General features: G+C 40.8%; 1 protein-coding gene and 1 pseudogene across 1 annotated transcript in view; both read right to left on the bottom strand.

Moving 5' to 3' along the window:
- Positions 1-23,987, bottom strand: part of LOC132533722 (polycomb protein EED-like) — a 385,841-nt gene that overhangs the window by 16,567 nt on the left and 345,287 nt on the right.
- LOC132533990 (polycomb protein EED-like) overlaps positions 1-23,987 on the bottom strand; it is a 474,032-nt pseudogene that overhangs the window by 244,335 nt on the left and 205,710 nt on the right.

Below are 23,987 nucleotides of genomic sequence, written 5' to 3'. Positions count from 1 at the left end.
TATCTCCATCAAGATCCCAACCACATTTTTTAGGAAAATAGAACCAATGCTACAAATGTTTATCTGAAACCAGAAAACACCCAGAATTGCCAAAACAATCTTGAGCAGAAAGAACAGAACTGGAGGCATCACACTCTCAGATCTAAAAATTGTATAATGGGGTCAGGTCATCAAAACTGCTTGGTACTGGAACATGAATAGACACACTGACCAGTGGAATAGAAGTGAGATCTCAGAAGTAAGCCCCCACATATGGACATCTAATCTGTGACAAAGGTGCCCAGACTATTAAATGGAGAAAGCAGAGTCTCTTCAACAAATGGTGTTGGAAAAAATGGGGTAAAACATGCAGAAGAATGAAATTGAATCACTATAACAATAGTTTAATAATCAAAATATATAAAGAGCTTGCTAAACTCAACAACAAGAAAACAAATGACCCCATCCAAAAACGGGGAGAAGACATGGGCGGAAAATTCTCCACAGAAGAGACACAAAAGGCCACGAAACATGAAAAAAATCCTCCAAGTCTTTGATTGTCAGAGAAATGGAAATAAAGACAAACATCAGATACCACTTCACTCCTGTGAGAATGTCATACATCAGAAAAGGTAGCAGCAACCAATCCTGCAGAGGTTGTGGGGTCAAAGTAACCTTCCTGCACTGCTGTTGGGAACATAAATTGGTCCAGCCTCTGGGGAGAGCATTCTGGAGAACTCTCAGAAGGCTAGAAATGGGCCTGCCCTATGATCCTGCAATTCCTCTCCTGGGGATATATCCTAAGGAACCCAACACACCCTTCCAAAAAGATTTGTGTATACCTATCTACATAGCAGCACAATTTGTAGTAGCCAAAACCTGGAAGCAACTCAGGTGTCCAACAACAGATGAGTGAATGAGCAAGTTGTGGTCTATATACACAATGGAATACTACTGAGCTATTAAAAACAGTGATTTCACCATTTTCAGCCTATCTGGGATGGAGCTTGAAGAAATCATGTTAAGGGAAATAAGTCAGAAACAGAAGGATGAATATGGAATTTCAGGCAGAAGTTGAAAAACAAGATCAGACGAGAAGACACAAGTAGAACCTGGAGTTGGTGTATTACAGCAAATTAAAAGATTCTGGATTGGGGGAGGAGGGAGAGTGCAGGTCCTGGAAAAGGATGACAGAGGACCTAGTGGGGGTTGTATTGATATGTGGAAAACTGGGAAATGTTATGCAGGTACAAACTATTGTATTTTCTGTGATATGTAAAACATTAATCTCCTAATAAAGAAATTTAAAAAAGATTATGAAAGAATATGGATCAAGGGTTGGGGTAAACAGCATAATGGTTATGCAAAGATACTCTCATGCCTGAGGCTCTAAAAACCCAGGTTCAATCCTGGTACCACCATAAGGCAGAGCTGAGCAGTTCTCTAGTAAAAAAAAAAAAAAAAAATGAATATGGCTCAAACACCAAGGAACTTCCTTCAGGTCTTCAACTGTAAGATTAAAAACCTCTATGTCATAAGTCAGTGAAGCTGGCAGATTTCATGAGACAAATCACATTCTTCCTTCTAAGGGAAGAGGCCCACAAGGGTCATGCCCAGCTACATACACCTGAAGGTCATTGCCCTGCAGCTCTCAACTTACAGCACTGAGAACTTCATCTCTGCGCCCTTCCACACCACCAAATATTGCCACCAGAGTGTCTGTCTAGCACAGACAAAAAAAAAAAAAAAGGTCAAAATCACTTACATTTAGATACTGACTTTTGTATAGTAACTTGAAAAGTATGGACTTTGGGTGTCACGCGGTAGTGCAGCGGATTAAGTACATGTCTAGCAGAGTACAAGGACAGCATAGGATCTCCTATGGAGCACATGGCTCCCCACCTGAAGTGGAGTTGCTTCACAAGCCGTGAGGCAGGTCTGTAGGTGTTTATCTTTCTCTCCCCCTTTCTGTCTTCTCCTCCTCTCTTGATTTCTCTCTATCCTATCCAACAACAATGACAACAGCAATAATCTTCTTCTTCTAGCGTTTGCCCTTCTTCTGTAGCCAGTCAAGAGCGTCAGGTTGAGCCTGATGTAAAGTTTCGAGACCTCCTTTGAATCTGGAGAGGTGGCAGTTGTTGACTATGTGGTTCATAGTCTGTCTGTAGCGGCTGGGGCAGTTCGGGTCATCTCTGGCCCCCCAGCGATGGAACATAGCGGCGCACCGGCCATGGCCTGTTCGATAGCGAACAGAGGAGGGCCCAATCATAACGTGCTAGGTCAAAGCTGGGTTGACACTTGCAGGGGTCTGTGATGAGGTGTTTGTTCTTTACCTCAGCTGACTGCCAACTCTGTTTCCAAGAGACTGGAACAGAGAAGTTCAGTGTAGGCGTAGGGGACCAGATTGGGTGACGAGACGTCAAGCGTTGGACAGGGTGGGTGAAGATATCCGCGCATATTGGTAGGTCCGGTCGAGCGTAGACGTGGGAAATGAACTTAGATGATGCCACATCCTGACGAATATCTGGCGGGGCAATGTTGCTAAGGACTGGCAGCCATGGAACCAGGGTGGAACTGATGGTTTCAGAAATTATCCTCATGGAGGAATATAATTTGGAATTGACCAAGTGGACATGGGGGCTACGGAAGCATACTGGGGCACAGTATTCTGCAGTGGAATAGCATAATGCCAGAGATGATGATCGTAGTGTGGAAGCACTCGCGCCCCATGAGGAGCTGGCCAGTCTTGCAATGATGTTATTCCTTGCGCCCACAGCCATAATAACAACAATAAACAACAATGGAAATAACAGGGAAAAATAAATAAATATATATATTTTAAACAACTTGGACTTCAGCTGTGTAAAGAACAAAAATGAGATTATACTGTAACTTTAAATATTTATATCTCATGTAAATTTAAAGGTATGAGCTCAAACTTCCATGAGCAGAAAAAATATACCTGTAGGTCTTAAAAATATTTTAGGACAGGCAAACATAACTTACTTTCATAGTATGCTCACGTGGCCATGCACTTGGCCCCAGTTTGAGCCTGACCCTCATAGTACTGAAGGAAACTATCCCGAGTGAGGAGAAATACTTCTGAGGTAGTACTCAGGGGTGCACTGAGAGCGTAAGGGGGACAAGCAGGGAAGGAGAGAGGGAGGGAGTACTACTGCACTACAACTGAACCAGAAACCTACCTTTATGCACTGCATTGTTATGGGATTAATAATGCTAACTATGCCTCTAGATCCAGCCACAGCCAGCAGAAGATGGCTGGTATTGCAATCAGATGTCCACCCACAAGTGTAAACATTTTCATCAACCTAATAAGTGTCAGTTAAGAAGTCACTGTTTTCAAAAAATAAAAGGGTTACAATTCAACACATGGGGGTTCTCAAGAACTGATAAAAGTTTCTGACACAGAAGTTCTCATTTCTCTTTATACCATTAGATTTAACAAGCCTTTTCATCAAAAAACTACACGGGGGTGAGGAGAGGTGATGGCACACAGGGTTAAGTGTACATAGTGCAAAGTGCACCGGCTCAAGAATCCCGATTCAAGCCCCAAGCTCCCACCTGCAGGGAGGGTTGCTTCACAAGCAGCAAAGCAGGTCTGCAGGTGTCTTACTCTCCCCCTCTCAATTTTTCTGTCCTATCCAAAACAACAACAATAACAACAGCAACAACAATGGAACAAAGATGGCCACCAAGAGCAATGGATTTGGATTTGTAATGCAGGAATTAAGTCCCAGCAATGACCTTGGAGGCAAAAAGAAAAAAAAAAGTATAGCATGTGATCAAACAAAAGCAATGCCTTCCACTCAATATTTATTATTTGGCTCTTTGCTTCACTACTCAGCTCTGCAGTGACAGCCAGACACTGCTTGTGTACCTATGAAATTTATTTACCCAAACAGTAGCCAGGGCCAGGGAGGTAGCCCTGCAAGAGGCACACCAAGCTTGTGTGACTGAAACCCCTGAGGTTCAGCTTCATATGCCAAGACCACCATATGCCAGAACTAGGCAGTGCTCTGATCTCTTCACAACTTTCACAAGGATCAATAACTATTGAACAAATCAAGTGTCCAGCACCCAAGGCTACAGCATACTGGCCCTTACTATATTCTCAATAGTTTAAAATACTTGTAAAAAAACTTTATTTATACTTTATCATTATTGAATAGAGACTAAGAGAAGTGGAGAGGGAAGAGGGAGAGAAGAGGAGACACCTGCAGAACAGCTTCACCACTTGTGAACTTTATCCCTTCAGGTGGAAAGCAGGGGCTTGAATATATGTCCTTGCACACTGTAACATGTGGACTCAACCAGGTGCACCACAGCCAAGCCCCTGTAATTATAATTCTAACTAATTATTTACCTTGTGAGTAGTCATAACTTGTTATTAGTCAAAATGTTCTGTGCCAGTTCTGGGACGTGGCATAATGGATAAAGTGGTGGACTCTCAAGCATTAGGCCTTGAGTTTGGTCCCTGACAGCACATGTACCAAAGTGATAGCTGGTTCTCTCTCTCTCCCTCCTATCCCTCTTGCAAAAAAAAAAAAAAAAAAAGTTTTGTACCATATACTTAAGTTGCCGATATATTGCATACCATAGTCACAGCTGTACTTGCATGGCTGAGAGTTTAGCTTTCTCCTGAACTAAGATGATGAAGAAAAGGTTTTGTAATGTTAGGTAATGGGGAATGTTCATAATATCACTTCTTTTAAAAATATTTTATTTTAATAAGAGAGAAAAATACAGGAGCGCAGGGGGTTAAGCGCATGTGGCACAATGTGCAAGGACCAGCATAAGCATCCCAGTTTGAGCTCCAGGCTCCCCACCTGCAGGGGAGTCACTTCACAGACACTGAAGCAGGTCTGCAGGTGTCTATCTTTCTTTTCCCCTCTCTGTATTCCCCTCCTCTCTCCATTTCTCTCTGTCCTATCCAACAACAACGAAAAGAAGAATAACTACAACAACAACAACAACAAAAAACAAGGGAACAGGGAACAAATAAATAATTTCTTAAAAAAGAGAGAAAAATACAGACACAGAAAGATTAGAGTACTGCTCAGCTCTGGCTTATGGTCGTGCTCATGACCAAACCTGGGACTTCAGACCCTCAAAATTGAAAGTCTGGGGGCCGGGCAGTAGTGCAGCGGGTTAAGTGCATGTGGCACAAAGTGCAAGGACCCAGGTAAGGAACCCTGTTCGAGCCCCAGGCTCTCCACCTGCAGGGGAGTTGCTTCAAAGGTGGCGAAGCAGGTCTGCAGGTGTCTACCTTTCTCTGACCCTCTCTGTCTTCCCCTCCTCTCTCCAGTACTCTCTGTCCTACCCAACAATGACAACAACAATAATAGTAACAACAAAGAATGATAAACAACAAGGGCAACAAAAGGGAAAAAATGGCCTCCAGGAGCAGTGGATTCATAGTGCAGGAATTGAGCCCCAGCAATAAACCTGGATGCAAAAAAAAAAAAAAAAAAAAAAGACAACAGAGAAAACAAAAATGAATGTCTTTTGCACCGAATAAGGGCAAGAGACTGGCATACATTAACAATGACTCTTTAGTCATCAGGCCACCCAATCAGTTGGGTCCTAGTCTGGGAGTCCTCATATTCCCAAACAGACATGATGGGCCTAGACCTCAAATAAATCCCTCTCTCCATTGTTACCGGTTATCTTTATCAGGAACAACACAATAGACCCCTTTTCAGGCCCCCATAAGACCTTGCCTTCAACATGGAACAACAATGGTAGAGAATGTTCCCAGTTCATCTTTCTGGTTCTTTTTTCCAGCCATGACAACATCTCCCAAGACAATAACTTGGGCGTACCTGCATATCAGATGTCAGGCTCAGGAAAAAAAAAAAAAACGCATGAGTACACTCATGGACACTTTCGAATATAACTAAAATAGACCTACTAACTATATACAAAATGGAAACACCCCAACTCTTCATCTGCACTATTTCAGCCTTTGGGTTCATGACTAGTCAACAATTTGTTTGGCTTTATATGTTAGCTCTTCTTTCAGCCACCAGGTTCCAGATGCTACCACTATGCCAACCGGACTTCCTGGAAAGACGACCCCACCAATACACACTGGAGCCCTGCTTCCCCAGAACCCCATCCCACTAGGGAAAGAGAAAGACCAATTGGGAGTATGGATTGACCTATCAATGCCCATGTTCGGTAGGGAAGCAATTACAGAAGCCAGACCTTCAATCTTCTGTACCACATAATGACCTTGGGTCCATACTCCCGGAGGGATAAAGAATAGGAAAGCTTTCAAGGGAGGGGATGGGATATGGAGTTCTGGTGGTGAGAACTGTGCAAAGTTGTATCCCTCTTAGTATGTTTTTTGTCAGTGTTTTCTTTGTATAAATATAAGTTAAAAAGTAAAAATAAATAATAAAGTCTTTTGCAGATCCACTATGCTGTCCCCCCAGCTGTGAATATGATTTTCCATGTCTAATCTTCCTAGTAATTTATCTATACATCTAACCACCCAGTAAAAGTAGCATATCATAATTTTTATTATTAGGAAAACTGCAATGACATCATAGGTACTTGTTATAATTATAATATTACACAACATGTGCTATGCTGTATAGTTATAAGCACTTATGTATAAATCATATTAGCAGTCCTGGGAAACAATCCTTTTTTAAAATTTATTTTTTATGTAAGAAAGGTTAAATTAACAAAACCATAGGGTAGGAGGGGTACAACTCCACACAATTCCCACCACCCAATCTCCATAGCCCATCCCCTCCCCTAATAGCTTTCCCATTCTCTATCCCTCTGGGAGCATGGACCCAGGGTCATTGTGGGTTGCAGAAGGTGGAAGGTCTGGCTTCTGTAATTGCTTCCCCGCTGAGCATGGACATTCACTGGTTGGTGCATACTCCCAATCTGCCTCTCTCTTTCCCGAGTAGGGTGGGTCTCCGGGGAAGCTGAGCTCCAGGACACATTGGTGGGGTCTTCAGTCCAGGGAAGCCTGGCCGGCATCCTGATGGCATCTGGAACCTGGTGGCTGAAGAGAGTTAACATACAAAGTCAAACAAATTGTTGAGCAATCATGGACCCAAAGGTGGGAATAGTGGAGAGGAAGTGTTGGGGGGGGGTAGTCACTGCAAACTCCAGTGTACTTCTGCTTTCAGGTATATATTTCCACTTGTTTATGGATACGTGTCAACATATGCTCTCTCTCACAGAACCTTGTGTATATCTAGGTTTGGGGACTTTGTCAGAAAGAGATCCACCTGGGATGGAATTAGAGAAAGCTATGAAAGGAAAGTTCTCACCTGAGTAATGAAGATGAAGGGTTGTCATTCCACACGTGAAGTCTCTGACACAGTCTGAGCTGAAGCATGTTGAGGTGGCAATTGTTGCCTTGATTAGGTTGCGATTGGCTGATGCAATATTATTTGATATGGATTGGGAGAGGCATGCGGGAAAGTGGGCCCTATCCTAAGGTTCCAGGACTGGGAGAAATATAGGCTGTATAGTGGAGATGTGAGGTTTCTGTTGTCTTAGGGTTCAAAAGACAATGGATAATTAAGGTTATCATCACATTATTTTGTAATTGGGTTAACTTTGAAAAGTCCTTTTGTTAGGGTTTGCTGTATAGTATCCAGTATCTTGTAAATAGCTGTGCAACTGGTTGCCTCTGAACCACTTGGTCGAGGCTTTTGAGAGAGTCTGCATATCAAATACACAGCCTGTCTTAAAAAGACTCAGTCTGTGTTTTTAAAACTTTGAGACATACAATTATTTTCCCCTCTCATTAATTAACTAGTGATTTATGTGACTACACTTTACTAGGAGTGTACATAGACACCATTCCCACCACCAAAAGACTGTGTCCCATCCCACCCACCCACCCCCACCCACCACCGGCCCAGGAAGCTGCATGTCTACCCCTCACCACAGGGTTTTTACTTTGGTGCCCTACTTTCAATTTAGTCAGATCCTGCTTTTAGTTTCCCTTTCAGCTCTTCACAGAATGGGAGAAGATCTTCACATGCCATATATCAGACAAGAAACTAATCACCAAAATATATAAAGAGCTCAGCAAACTTAGCACCAAAAAAGCAAATGACCCCATCCAAAAATGGGCAGAGCATATGAACAAAACATTCACCTCAGAGGAGATCCAAAAGGTTAACAAACATATGAAAAACTGCTCTAGGTCACTGATTGTCAGAGAAATGCAAATTAAGACAACACTGAGATACCACCTCATGCCTGTAAGAATGGCATACATCAAAAAGGACAGCAGCAACAAATGCTGGAGAGGTTGTGGGGACAGAAGAACCCTTTTACATTGCTGGTGGTAATGTAAATTGGTCCAACCTCTGTGGAGAGTAGTCTGGAAAACACTCAAAAGGCTAGACATGGACCTATCATTTGATCCAGAAATTCCTCTCCTGGGGTTATACCCCAAAGACTCCATAACACCCAACCAAGAAAAGGTGTGTATTCCTATGTTCATAGCAGCACAATTCGTAATAGCTAAAACCTGGAAGCAACCCAGGTGCCCAACAACAGATGAGTGGCTGAGAAAGCTGTGTTATATATATACACAATGGAATACTATGCAACTATCAAGAACAATGAACCCACCTTCTCTGACCCATCTTGGACAGAGTGAGAAGGAATTATGTTAAGTGAGCTAAGTCAGAAAGATAAAGATGAGTATGGGATGATCCCATTCATCAACAGAAGTTGAGTAAGAAGATGTGAAAGGAAAACTAAAAGCAGGACCTGACCAAATTGTAAGTAAGGCACCAAAGTAAAAACCCTGTGCTGAGGGGTAGACATGCAGCTTCCTGGGACAGTGGGGAGTGGCAGTGGGTGGGAGGGATGGGGCACAGTCTTTTTGGTGGTGGGAATGGTGTTTAGGTACACTCCTAGTAAAATGTAGTCATATAAATCACTAGTTAATAGGAGAGGGGGAAATTAATTGTATGTCTTGAAGTTTTTTAAAACACAGACTGAATCTTTTTAATATATAGGCTGTGTATTAGATATGCAGACTCTCTCAAAAGCCTAGACCAAGTAGATCAGAAGCAACCAATAGCACAGCTGTATACAAGATACTGGGTACTGTACAGCAAACCCTTACAAAAGGACTTTTCAAAGTTAACCCAATTACCAAATAATGTGATGATAACATTAACTATCCATTGTCTTTTTGAACCCTAAGACAGCAGGAACCTCACATCTCCACTATGAGCATCTACTTCCCCCAGTCCTGGAACCCTTCGATAGGGCCCACTTTCCCATATGCCTCTCCCAATCCATATCAAATAATATTGCATCTGCCGATCACAATCTAATCAACGCAACGATTGCCACCCCAACATGCTTCACTTCAGACTGTGTCGTACTTTTTATTTTTTACTTCAATGTCACCAAGGTGCTCAGTGTCTGCACAAATCCATGAGATCATTCTAGACAACCATTTTTTCAGTGTGGATCAGCAACAGCAGAGAATGTTCCATCCTCTGAAGGGAGACTAGACATCATACTCCATGCTCCACATGAGGAAGATGGTTCCTGAAACTGGGGTAGCTTGGAACGTTCCTACTCATGACACAGAATGTGAGCTTAGATCTACAGGGACGCTGACATCACATAGGATCCTAATCCAAATATGGGACCCACATCAGATCAAATCGATGGGGTTTACAGTCAATAATATTTATAAAGTTTCTCATATTTGGGAGTACTTTCATCCCTCATCCAGCTTTCTGGTCCTTTTTATAGCCATGACAACATCTCCCCAGAAAATAACATGGGCCCACCTGCATGTCAGATGTCAGGCTCAGAAAAACAAAAAACAAATAAATAAATAAATAAATAAAAATAAAAAAACAGGAGTATAGTCATAGACCCTTTGAAATATAACTAAAATAGGGCTACTATCTACAAAACTAAGACCCTCAAATCTTCATCTGTACTATTCCAGCCTTTAGGTTCATGATTAGTTAACAATTTATTTGGCTTTATATGTTAGCTCTTCTTTCAGCCACCAGGTTCCAGATGCTACCACCATGCCAACCGGACTTCCCTGGACAGACGACCCCACCAATACACACTGGAGCCCTCCTTTCCCCAGAACTCCACCCCACTAGGGAAAGAGAAAGACCAGTTGGGGGTATGGATTGACCTGTCAATGCCCATGTTCAGTGGGGAAGCAATTAAAGAAGCCAGACCTTCAACCTTCTGCACCAAATAATGACGCTGGGTCATTATGGGATAAAGAATAGGAAAGCTATCAGGGGAAGGGATGGGACACAGAGTTCTGTTGGTGGGAACTGTGTGCATCTGTACTCCTCTTATCCCATGGTTTCTGTCAATGTTTCCTTTTTATAATTAAAAATTAAAAAAGAATCAAAGGAGAAAGGGGGAGAAGAAGGGAGAAAAACACCTGCAGTTCCATCAGTGATCCAAAATTTACAAAATTGTCAGAATTATTTTTTTGCCATCAGTGTTATCACTAGAACTCCATGCCTGCAGGATGAATGCACTATTGCCAGTGGCCACTTCTCCCTTCTATTTATTTGATAGGGGGTGAGAGACAGAGATAGAGAGAAAGACTAAGACACCTGTAGCACTGCTCCACCACTAGTGAAGCTTCCCCCTTGAAGTAGAGAATTCGGTTCTTGTACCTGGGTTCTCTTGCATGGTCACACATATGCTCTAACAGATACACAACCACCTGGCCTCTAACACCATCAGCTTTAGAGTTAAAAGCATAGCTTAGAATGAGCAATATACCTCTATACATATCCTTCCAATGCTCTTTGAGAACATATTTTCCATATTTCCATTTACACACTGAGTCCCCTCAACTTTGGGACATGGCCATGAGAGATAGAGGAATACCAACAAACATCCCTGATCACAGATCCAAGGTTTTATCATAAAATATTCTTCTCTTTACCCTTCAGATATGTACTATTCAATTTTACAGTCTGACAGAAAATTATTTAAGAGATTGTCTGCCTCCCAGAGGGAAAGATGAACAGAGGACTCTGAATTCCAATTCCACCAGGACCCACTGGGCAAGGGAAAATAAAACCATTCAGAAGTAGTAGGTGTGCCTTGGAAAGGAAGAGAAGGCAGGAGCATAAAGGGGGGGGGCACAAATATATATAAATATAGAGAATTATAGAAAGAACAGTCAACCTCTATCTGTGTTTTTGGAGGAATATCGCAGTTTCTAGTAGAGGGAATAGGGATACAGAGTTATGCTGATGGGAAAGGTGTACCCCAGTTACCTTCTAATTTTGTAAACCAATATTAAATCACTAATGAAAACTTTCTGGTAAGTTTATAGTTAAAAAAAGAAAGATCATCTGAGTTTTCACAAGTGTTTTGCTTATATGATCATCTTCATTATCAGTCTGGAATGCTTGTTGCTCTTTGTATTCAATTTCTGATCTAACCAACAACTGAAATGCTTCCATCTGTTGTTAATTGTTGCTACTGAACAAAAATGAAAATTTATACATTTCTGATTCTGCTCATTAAAAGCGAAAAGCAAATCTATAAAGATGGCATTGTCTTTCATATTATTTTAATGCTAATGGAGTAGCTTTTTCATATACTATATAGGGGGGCACCAATGAAATGAAATATCTCACTTGGAAAGTGTGTTGCTTTGCCATGTGCAGAATCCAGCTTGGAGCCCAGTCCCCATAGCACTAAATGAAGATCTGGTGCTGTGGTCTCTTTCACTCTGCCTCTCTTTTAGAGATATAAAGGTAGAGATAGGGTTGAAGATAAGTCTAGGTCATGAAAAGCCTTGTGGAGTGCACAAGCTACAATGCACATGGACCAGGGTATAAGCCACTGGCCTAACCTGCATGGGAAACACTTCACAAGTGGTTAAACAGTGCTGCAGGTGTCTCTCTGACTCTTTCCCTATCTATTGTCCTAATCCCCTCTCAAGTTCTCTGTCTCTAATCATTTTTTTTTGCCTCCAGGGTTATCTCTGGGGCTCTGTACCTGCACTAGGAATGCACTGCTCCTAGAAGCCATTCTTTTCCCATTTTGTTGCTCTTTTTCTTGTTGTTATTGTTGCCATTGCTGTTGTTGTTTTGGATAGGTCAGAGAGAAATCAAAAGAGCAGAGTGACAGATGCAATGTCAGGCCTGCTGTATGGCACAGCGCCAGCAGGCTAGGGCTAACCACAAAGCAGGGAGTCCTAAGACTAAATTGAAACTTTTTTGCTTACATTGATAATTTAAACACTTATTGGCAATATTGAAAATACACAAGTATTACCTGAGGACAATGATGGAGGCAAAGTCAGGCCTGCTGTATGACACAGCCCCAGCAGACTAGAGTTAACCACAAAGCGTGGAGTCCTAAGACTAAACTGAAGCTATTTTTTCTTACATTGATAATTTAAAGACCTATTGGTTATATTGGATATGCACAAATAATACCTGGGAACAATAAAAGGAGATCTCTGGGGGAAGTACATTGTGACAACAATTATAGCAGTGAGTGTAACAAGACTAAAAATGGCCTAAGAGCAAAAGCTGCTGTACCTACTGGGAGGCTTTCAGAAAAAGAGCTATTTGTCACCATTACAGCTTCTCTATCAGCTGTACTTAGACCAAAAACCAGAATCATGTGTGGCATGTAGCATGAGTGACAGACTGTAATCTCCATCTAAATATAAAGAGGCCCTATTGCGTACCCTCACTCACATACCCTTGCTTCCACTTATAGGCATACATGATGAATGTAGAAGTTGTGCAGTTAAATAGCTAATGTTAGGGTATATGGGTGGAAGTAAGTAAACTTTCATTACCTAAAATTCAGTGAACATTCATATATGCAAAGGTTAACCATAAGAGAGTCAGCATGGTGTATGTTTACTTTATAGCAGAAGACTTCTTTTTTCATATTTATTTATTTATTTATTTATTCCCTTTTGTTGCTCTTGTTTTATTGTTGTAGTTATTTGTCTTGTCATCGTTGTTGGATACGACACAGAGAAATGAAGAGAGGAGGGGAAGACAGAGAAGCGGAGAGAAAGATAGACACCTGAAGACCTGCTTCAGTGCTTTTGAAGTTACTCCCCTGCAAGTGGGGAGCTGGGGCTCAAACTGGGATCCATAGGCCGGTCCTTGTGCTCTGTGCCATGTGAGCTTAACCCACTGTGCTACCGACCAACTCCCAGAAGATTTCATTAAAAAAACTTGGTGTATAATCTAGTTAGACCCATCCAAGAATGGGTTAAGAAGAAAGGCTATTAGACTTAGCTCCAGGGAAAAATATTTATTCACACAGAAGGTCAGAACAGAGAGACAGTCAGAACACAGATGGTCATTTAAGGGAAAATTTAGACTACTCCAGACCAAGGGAAGTTTCAAGGGTAGATTTAGACTACCCCAGACCCAGGAAACTTATAAGGCAAGACTGGGATGCCCCAAACAGAGGTAACTTTTCAAATAATATATACCTATAATAATAATATAATAATAATATTGTTTAAGATTATTCCTGCTGTTAATGGAAATGAGGCTTCTATGAACAACTATATGCCACCAAGCTGGAGAACATTGAAGAAACGGATAATTTCCTAGATATGTAGGAACTTCCATAGTTAAATAAAGAGGAACTAGATAATATGAACAGGCCCAACACAGCTAATGAAACTGAAACAGTGGGAGATTCCAGAAGCTGCTAATGGCTTGAGCTCTGACTTCATCTACTGGAAACAGTAGGATTTTTTGCCTTTAGTAGGACAGTCAATAAGAGGCCCTAGCTTTGACACCAAGGAGGTGACTATAACTCAATTTGGGTTAGAAAATAGAGTAAAAAGAAAGGTTAATTTTTTTTTTAAATTATTATTCCCGAAGAGCACCCCGTCCCCCCTCCCCCCATAACCAGTTCCTGGGGGCCACAGATCTGGTCCTAGCAGGATCCCCTGCTGAGCTTCTTTCTTTACCAAGATTCCTGTACCACAAGGGGATGTAATTCATTCTAATTTTATTCCTTCTGAAACCTTCGGCCTTCTTTCTTTCTAAGTAGCCAATCAGCTGCCTCTGCTCAGGGGGCCTGAGGCAATCTGGAGCCATACAAGCTGAAGACAGGAGAGGGTTTTTTAATCTGTTCTATTTTATGATCAATACAAGATAAACACATATCCCTTTCCCCCTCTCCTTCAGGTTGACCAAAATTAACTCTTAGTGTATTTTCCATTGCTAGGGGACTAGGTGACTTATTCACTGCTAAAATAACTTGTTTGACTCTTCTTACCACCCCTACCCATTTTCTCCCTCCCCCGCCATATAACTAATTAAATAATAATAAATGAATAAATACATGACTCTCCTTTAACTGTTCTTATATTACTGTTCTTTTTCTTATCTTTTTTCTCTCTCTCTCTCTTTTCTTCTTTTTCTCATTCTTGTCATCCTTTCTTCCTTCCTCCTTCAACTTAGTGAATTCACTGATACACGTTTGGGAATTATTTTGGGGAAGAAATCTGAAACAGGGTGGACTCTCTCTGCATGTATCTCTGCTCTACTTCCCTTTCTCCTCTAGCTACGCTAGAGTATACAGTGTATAATAGATTTGCATAACTGTCTATTCCTGCTATGCTTGTCTAGTCCTGAGGATTTTTTTGTTTTTTACTTTCTGAATAATCAGCTGCCTCTGCTCAGGAGGCTTGAGGCAATATGGGACAGGATTTTTACCATACTCTATTTTATTATTAATATTATATAAAGGTGTATCTCTTTCCCTGCTTCCTTTAGGCTGACCAGAATTAACTCTTAGGGTATCTTTCATTACTAGGGGACTGGGCATATTATCCACTACGAGACAAACTTGTTTCACTACTCCTACCTACTCTACAGACTCTCCTCTTCTCCCTCCTCCTAGCTAATTAAAAAATTAAATTAAATTAAAAATTAATTAACCAATTAAAAATGTTCCTTTCAATGCTCTTTTATTACAGCTGTTTTTCATTTCTCTCTCTTGTTTCTCTTTTTTTATCTTGTCTTCCATTTCTTCTTCCTTCTTCTTTGTCTTTCTGAATTCACTGATATTCATTTGTGAATTATTTTGGGGAAGAAATCTGACTCAGAGTGGACTCTGTATGTGTGTATCTCTGCTCTACTGCCCTTTCTCCTCTTGCTACCCCTAGAATATACAGTGAATAGTGGATTTGCATAATTATCTATTATTGCTATTCCTTCTTTCCTTTCTCTGTCTTCTACACTTGGACTTGTTTGCCATTTTTTCACAGACTGGATACATTGTTTGGCTAACTGGTAGTGAACAAATTATTTCAATCCTTGCTTCAGTTGCTATTATAATTCCTGAGGTTGGTGATTGCATTTGTCATGTATTTAGTACAGTGTTGCTTGTACTCAAAACAAAACAATTGAGGAACAACAGAACATAAAAATAAGAAACACATAAATCAAAAAAATGAGTATATCAAAAACAAATAAAACTGATACTCCAAAGAATGAAGACAAGAGCCCAGAAGAAACTACAAATCACCAAGAAGTAACCATAGATAAGAAAAGTATGTAAGCAATAACAAACTTATTAATCACAGAAATGAAAACAACATTAGAGGAAAGGAATGGCAGTATTAGGGAAACAACAGTTGAGACTCCCAATGAAACTGATTATCTTGAGGCAATTAGAGAACTGGAGACTTGTCTCAAGTGGCCTCCCCCAGGGCTCTGTTCTGGCTCCTACGCTATTTAATATTTACATCAATGACCTCCCAGAAACTTCTTCAAGGAAGTTCATCTACGCCGATGACATCTGCTGTGCAACTCAGACATCCAAGTTCGACATCCTCGAGGAAACACTCACGAAAGACATGTCTCTGATATCTGATTACTGTAAAAAATGGCGACTAATCCCTAGCACTGCAAAAACGGTATCATCTGTTTTCCATCTACACCATGCCTCAGCCTCGCGTGAGCTTAATGTGCAGCTTGGCGATACAAGAATCCGGCATGAAGCCCAGCCAGTCTATCTTGGCGTTACGCTCGATCGCACTCTGTCATTTCACAAACATCTCATAAAAACTGCAGCAAAGGTGGGCGTGAGGAATAACATCATTGCAAGTCTGGCCAGCTCCTCATGGGGCGCGAGCGCTTCCACACTACGATCATCATCTCTGGAATTATGCTATTCCACTGCAGAATACTGTGCCCCAGTATGCTTCCATAGCCCCCATGTCCACTTGGTCGATTCCAAATTATATTCCTCCATGAGGATAATTTCTGGAACCATCCATTCCACCCCATTTCCATGGCTGCCAGTTCTTAGCAACATCGCCCCGCCAGATATTCATCGGGATGCAGCATCATCTAAGTTCATTTCCCACGTCTACGCTCGACCGGACCTGCCAATATACGCAGATATCTTCGCCCACCCTGTTCAACGCTTGACGTCTCGTCACCCAATCTGGTCCCCTATGCCTACACTGAAATTCTCTGTTCCAGTCTCTTGGAAACAGGGCTGGCAGTCAGCTGAGGTAAGGAACAAACACCTCATCACAGACCCCTGCTAGAGTCAACCCGGCTTTGACCTAGCACGTTATGACTGGGCTCTCAATCGCTATCGAACAGGCCATGGCCAGTGCACCGCTATGTTCCATCGCTGGGGAGCCAGAGACGACCCGAACTGCCCCTGCGGCTACAGACAGACTATGACCCACATAGTCAACGACTGCCACCTCTCCAGATTCAAAGGAGGTCTCGAAACTTTACATCAGGCTCAACCTGATGCTGTTGACTGGCTACGGAAGAAGGGCAAACGCTAGTAGTAGTAGTAGTAGAGAACTGAAAGCTGAAATTGCTGAACTGAGGAAAGAAGTTGATGGAAGGGAAAGCAGACTAACAGAAACAGAAAACAGAATTACTCACACACAGCATGAGTTAGAGAGAACTAATAAAGATGTGAAAGAGCTCAAAAAGAGATTGAGAGACACTGAAAACAACAACAGAGACATATGGGATGATCATAAAAGAAATAACATTTGTATAACTGGCCTGACAGAGGAAGAAAGACAGGAAGGGGAAGGAAAAATTCTAGAGAAAATTATAGAAGAAAACTTCTCAGACCTGAACCACAGAAAGAACATCAAGATTCAAGAGGCCCAGAGAGTTCCAAAAAGAATCAACCCAGACCGGAAGACATCAAGACAAATCATAGTCACAATGAGAAGAAGTAAGGATAAAGAATAAATCCTAAAGGCTGCAAGAGAGAAACAAAAAGTCACATACAGGGGAAAACCCATAAGACTATCAGCAGTCTTCTCCACTCAGACTCTAAAAGCCAGAAGAGAATGGCAAGATATCGATGGAGCCCTGAAAGAAAAAGGGTTTTAACCAAGGATAATGTATCCTGCTAGACTTTCATTCAAACTAGATGGAGTCATCAAAACCTTCTCAGACAAACAACAGCTAAAGGAGGCAACCATTACCAAACCGGCCCTGAAAGAGGTTCTAAAAGACCTCTTATAAACAAGAACATCACTATAATACTTGCAATATATCAGAGCAAACAAAAATTGTTGAACAATGGCACTACAATACATTAAATACATAATATCAATAAATGTCAATGGCTTAAACTCACCCATCAAAAGGCACAGAGTGGGGAGATGGATCAGAAAACATAACCCTATCATATTCTTCTTGCAAGAATCCCATCTGACACTACAAGATAAACACAGACTTAAAGTGAAAGCATGGAAAACTATCATACAGGGTAAGTGACCACAAAAAAAGGCAGGAACAACAATTCTCATCTCAGACACAATAGATTTTAAATTAAATAAAGTAATAAAAGATAGACAAGGACATTACATAATTATTAGAGGATCAAATCAGCCAAGAAGACTTAACAATTGTTAACATCTATGTACCCAATGAGGGACCATCTAAATGCATCAAGCACCTACTGAAAGAAGTTCAAAAATACATCAATAGTAATACAATAATAGTGGGAGACTTTGATATCCGACTCTCAAACGTAGATCAACAAAGCAGAGAATCAACGAAGATAGAAGATAATTAAATGAAGAGATTGACATACTAGGCCTCTTGGACATTTTCAGAGTCCTTCACCCCAAAAAACCGGAATACACATTCTTTTCAAATCCATATAGCACATACTCAAGGATAGACCACATGTTAGGCCGCAAAGATAGCATCAATAAATTCAAGAGCATTGAAATCATCCAAAGTATCTTCTCATACCACAGTGGAGTAAAATTAACATATAACAATAAACAGAAAACTATTAAAAGTCAAAGAACTTGGAAACTAAACAACATACTCCTTAAGAACCACTGGGTCAGAGAGTCAGTCAAGCAGGAAATTCAAATGTTCCTGGAAACAAATGAAAATGAAGACACAACCTATCAAAATATTTGGGACACAGCTAAAGCAGTATTGAGATTGAAACTTACAGCCATAAAAATCACATATTAAACAACAGTAAAAAGCTCAAATGAATGACCTTACTGCACACCTCAAGGACTTAGAGGAAGAGTAACAAAGGAACCCTAAAGCAACCAGAAGCACAAAAATCACTAAAATTAGAGCAGAAATAAACATCGAAAATAAGAGAACCATACAAAAGATCAATGAATTCAAATGTCGGTTCTTTGAAAGATTAAACAAAATTGACAAGCCCCTAGCAAGACTCTTCAAAAAAAAAAAAAAACAGAGAAGACGCAAATTAATAGAATTGTAAACTATAAAGGAGATATCATGACTGCCACCACAGAAATCCAGAAAATCATGTGAAACATCTATGAAGAACTATACGCCACCAAGCTAGAGAATCTGGAAGAAATGGAAGCATTCCTAGAAACATATGCCCTCCCATAACTGAATCAAGAAGAACTACAAAACCTAAATGCATTAATCACAGACAAAGAAATTGAAACCATTATTAAGAATCTCCCCAACCACAAAAGTCCTGGACCAGATGGCTTCACAAACGAATTCTACAAAACTTTCAGGAAACAGTTAGTACCCATAGTTTTTAATATTTCCATAAGACTGAAGAAACAGGAATACTCCCTTCCACCTTCTAAGAAGCCAACATCACACAGATACTAAAAGCAGATAGGGAAACAACAAAAAAAGCAAACTACAGACCAATATCTCTGATGAACATAGATGCCAAAATATTAAACAAGATCTTGGCCAACCGGATACAGCAGCACATCAAAAAAATTGTTCATCATGAACAAGTGGGATTCATCCCAGGAATGCAAGGCTGGTTCAACATCAGTAAGTCTATCAATCTCATTCACCACATCAATAAACGCAAAGCCAGAAACCACCTGATTCTCTCAATAGATGCAGAGAAAGCCTTTGACAAAATCCAACACCCATTCATGCTCAAAACTCTACAAATAATGGGAATAGATGGGAAATTCCTCAAGATAGTGGAATCCATATATAGCAAACCTATAGCCAACATCATACTCAATGGAAAGAAGGTGAAAGTATTTCCCCTCATATCAGGGACTAGACACGCCTGTGCACTGTCACCATTACTCTTTAACATAGTATTGGAAGTTCTTGCCATATAAATCAGGCAAGAGAAAAAAATTAAAGGAACATAGATAGGAAGGGAAGAAGTCAAGCTCTCACTATTTGCAGACGATATGATAGTATGCATAGAAAAACCTAAAGAACCCAGCAGAAAACTACTGGAAGTTATTAGGCAATATAGCAAGGTGTCAGGTTATAAAATCAGTGTACAAAAAACTGTGGTATTTCTCTATGCAAACACTAAACCTGAAGGAGAAGACATCCAGAAATCACTCCCATTCACTGTTGAAACAAAATTAATAAAATACCTAGGAGTAAAGCTGACCAAAGAAGTGAAAGACTTGTATACTGAAAACTATGAGTAACTCTTTAAGGAAATAGAAACTGATACCAAGAAATGGAAAGACATCCCATGCTCATGGATTGGAAGAATTAATATAATCAAAATGGATATTATCCCCAGAGCCATACACAAACTTAAAGCGAAACCCATTAAAGTTCCACCAAGCTTCTTTAAGAAAATAGAACAAAAATACATTCATTTATCTGGAACCTGAAAACACCTAGAATTGCCAAAACCATCTTGAGGAAAGGAAATAGAAATGGAGGCATAACACTCCCAGATCAAAATATATTATAAGGCCATCATCATCAAAGGAGCCTGGTACTGGAAGAAAAATAGGCACACAGAGCAGTGGAACAGAATTGAAAACCCAGATCTGAACCCCCACACCTATGGTTATCTAATCTTTGATAAGGGGGGCCTAAAGTGTTAAATGGAAGAAGGAGGCTCCCTTCAATAAGTGGTGCTGGGAAAACTGGGTTATAACATGCAGAAGAATGAAATTGAAACACCTTATTTCACAAGAAACAAAATTCAACTAAAAATGGATCAAAGACCTGGATGTCAGACAGGAAACTATCAAATACTTAGAGGAAAACATTGGTGAAACACTTTCCCACCTAAACCTCAAGGATATCTTTGATGAAACAAATCCAATTGCAAGGAAGATTAAAGCAGAAACAAACCAATGGGACTACATCAAATTGAAAATCATCTGCACAGCCAAAGAAACTATCACACAAACAAAGAGATCCCTCACAGAATGGGAGAAGATCTTCACGTGCCAAACATCAGACAAGAGACTAATCACCAAAATAGACAAAGAACTCAGCAAACTTAGTACCAAAAAAGCAAATGACCCCATTCAAAAATGGGCAGAGCATATGAATAAAACATTCACCTCAGAGGAGATGCAGAAGGCTAACAAACATATGAAAAAATGTTCCAGGTCGCTGATTGTCAGAGAAATGCAATTAAAAACAACATGAAGACACCACCTCACTCCTGTGAGAATGGCATACATCAAAAAGGACAGCAGCAACAAATGTTGGGGTGGCTGTGGGGACAGAGGAACCCTTCTACACTGCTGGTGGGAATGTAAATTGGTCCAGCCTCTCTGGAGAGCAGTCTGGAGAACTCTCACAAGGATAGACAAAGACCTTCCATATGGCCCAGTAATTCCTCTCCTGGAGATATACCCCAAGGATTCCATAATGCCCAACCAAAAAGATGGGTGTACATCTAAGTTCATAGCAGCACAATTCATAATAGCTAAAACATGGAAGGAACCCAGGTGCCCAACAACAGATTTCCAAAGCCTGGACATAACACTGAATAAAATAACTTGAATATTAAAAATATACATAACTCCCCACACCTATGGACATCTAATCTTTGATAAGGGGGCCCAAAGTATTGAATGGAAGAAGGAGACTCTCTTCAATAAATGGTGCTGGGAAAACTGGGTTGTAACATGCAGAAGAAGAAATTGAACCACCTTATCTCACCAGAAACAAAAATCCACTCCAAATGGATCAAAGACCTGGATGTCAGACTGGAAACTATCAAATACTTAGAGGAAAACATTGGTGAAACACTTTCCCACTTAAACCTCAAGGGTATATGCGTGTACACCTATGTTCAGCAGCACAATTTGATATATACATACATATATATGTACATATATATATATATAAAGGAATAAAACATAGCTATTAAGCTAAAATTATTATTCCCATAATTATGGGAGATAGAAGAACACAGAGTGCATACTCTCCTGATTTACCCCATGTGGATATTTTAATTTATGTGCCTGGTGAAGAAGTGCCTTACCTCTTTGATATGGAGACATAGCCTCACACTGTATTTCCTTTGTGCTTGCTCTCCTGGCAATTAAAACAGTGGCTATAGTTGCTACCCCTCCCTTCCCTCCACATTGCTAAGCTAATGGGCCCCAGACAGCAGTGCTAAAGGTTAACTGATGACTAGGGAGTAAATTGAGCTGTCTCTAGACTGATGCATGCCAGGCACTAGGTCTCCCCTTTCTTTACGCACACCACAGATAAGGAAGATGTATAGCAATAACCAGAAAGATTGCCTTTGTCTATTTCTGCCTACTTTTTAATAATGAAAAAAACCTGCTCTCTCCACCCTCCTGCTGAGGGGGACCTCAATAAAACTGTGTGCTTTTCAAAGGTGCAGAGAGAACTTCCCAGAGTGACATGGAGTCTCTTAAACACCGGTGTCATAAAGTCCTCTAATGAACCAAATACTGGATCAAGTCTTGTGCTATGGGGATCATTTATGTAACATAATGAGTCCACCTTCTCTGACCCATCTTGGAAGGAGATAGAAGGAATTTTTTCCTGAGCCTGACATCTAATATGCAGGCTCTCTGGGGATTTTGTGTCATCGTTGGAAAAGAAAGACTAGAAAGCTAGATCAAGGAAAAGAGTAGGGAGAAAAATTTTTATTGCATGGTAAGTTCAAGGCTTTAGTCACTGAGCACCGACCAAGGAAGTCTTCCACTAGCATTGCTTCCAGGGAGCCTATGAGTTATCCAGGTCCTGGTCTATAGACCAGGTGTAACTCTCCTCTCTCCTTAGTCTCCAAAAACCTCAAACTGTGGGTTCAGGTATAGCAAACACAGAAGCTTCAAAGAGTCATCCAAACAGTGTTCCTTCCTTCCCTAGATGAGTGCAATACCACAGAGGTTCCATCAGTGTCTAACAACACTGGCCTCCAAAGTTCTCTGCCAAGTACACTTTGACACCACTGTACTGGATCTGGTGACAGAACTAGAAAAAGGATATTCAAACTGAAACCAAAACCCAAAGTCATCCCCACCCACCCTGCAGAAGAGTACCTTTTCAGACCTCAGTTTAGAAGAGACCAGTAGCAGTCAGATTTAGCCTAAAAGTAGAAGGAGAGTAAGTCTGTGACTTTTGCATAACCAAATCCAGACACTCAATCCTGGGAGACAGGCTTATTTCAGAATTATCAGGCTGGCTGGGGTGCTGCTCAGAAATGAGAATTCTCCTAATGTCCTATTCAGATCCAGTGAACAATATTTTGGCCCATTCCTAGAATTGAATTCAAGTTAAAAAGCATCAATGAAACACTGGACAGTAGTCTGTGACTTCTGCAAAACCAAGTCCAGACACTCACTCCCAGAAGACAAGCAGGCTTACTTCAGAATTATCAGGATGGCTGGGGTGTTGCTCTGAACTGAGAATTCTTGTGCCCTATTCAGGTCCAGTGAGCAGACAAACATTTTGACCCACTTCTAGAACTGAATTCAAGTTAAAAACCAGATTGTATAGAATTACTGAAAATATCACACCAAAAGTCAAATAGGCAAAGACAATCTTCAAGGTAGGCCAAAGATTTTAGGTATCATCTCCTAAAACCAGTGGGAAATGTGACAGGGTCACACTTCCCACTTCCTTAACATAACTGACTCCATCTTAACTTAACCTCAACCTATTCAACCACTTTACTTGCCAAGAAAAAAGTAGATACTAGTGTTCTGAAATTATTAATTGTCCATTGTTAATTGTTTCTGTAACGGGTTGTCCTGACTGCAGCAACAGACCACCCTAACCAACACATGTTGGGCTTCTGTAACCTAGCTTGCTTTTGCACCTGCCCCTATAAATGGCTGTGCTACACTGAGCTCCAGACAGCACTATGAGCAGTACTTTTAGCTGTTGAGTGTAGTCACCGGTGGCTTAATAAAGACTCCCAAATTTCTGGGAGTTGGGTGGTAGCACCACAGGTTAAGTGCACATAGCACAAAGCTCATGGACCGGTGGAAGAGTCCCGGTTCTAACACCCAGGTCCCCACATGCAGGGAAGTCACCTCACAGGCAGTGAAGCAGGTCTGCAGGTGTCTTTCTTACCCCTCTCCCCCTCCTCTCTCTATTTCTCTCTGTCCTACCCAGCAATGACGACATCAATAATAGCAATAATACTAGCTACAACAATAAAAAACAACAAAGGAAACAAAAGGGAATACATTAATTAATTAAATAAATATTACAAAAACAAAAAGGCTCTCAAATGTCACTGAACTGGCC

This window comes from Erinaceus europaeus, chromosome 17 (genome assembly GCF_950295315.1).
Source record: "Erinaceus europaeus chromosome 17, mEriEur2.1, whole genome shotgun sequence".
NCBI lineage: Eukaryota > Metazoa > Chordata > Mammalia > Eulipotyphla > Erinaceidae > Erinaceus > Erinaceus europaeus.
Note: the sequence above shows the minus strand (reverse complement) of the source record. Positions and strands in the feature narration are given on the sequence as shown.